A 390-nucleotide genomic window follows, 5' to 3' on the forward strand; every position below is an offset into this window, starting at 1 on the left:
CCGTGCGTCACTATGTCCTGCTGCAATGTCTGCCGGATTGGCTGTGACGGAACCGGGCCGGAGTTGACCTCTTTCTCCCTCTCCACTTCCCCCGTCAGCATGCTTGGTGCGGCGGCTCCTCGGCGCTTCTTCCCGCCAGGCGTCCGGGGCACCCGGGGAAAGATGTTCTCGAGCCCAACCCGGGAGCGAGGTCTCTAGAGCCTGGCTTTGTCTTCTGCTTGGGCACTGTAGTGGAAAGAATGAGCCCCAAAGCCGCTCACACCCATCGCAGATACTCCTTTCTTTCCTAAAGCCAGGATGTACTCGTTTATAAAAGTCAGGAAGGACTGGACTGGGGGAGATTGATTTCCATTCAGGGCTACACCAGGGTGTAGTTTTGGAGTTGACTGG

The sequence above is a fragment of the Desmodus rotundus genome, chromosome 8 (assembly GCF_022682495.2).
Source record: "Desmodus rotundus isolate HL8 chromosome 8, HLdesRot8A.1, whole genome shotgun sequence".
NCBI lineage: Eukaryota > Metazoa > Chordata > Mammalia > Chiroptera > Phyllostomidae > Desmodus > Desmodus rotundus.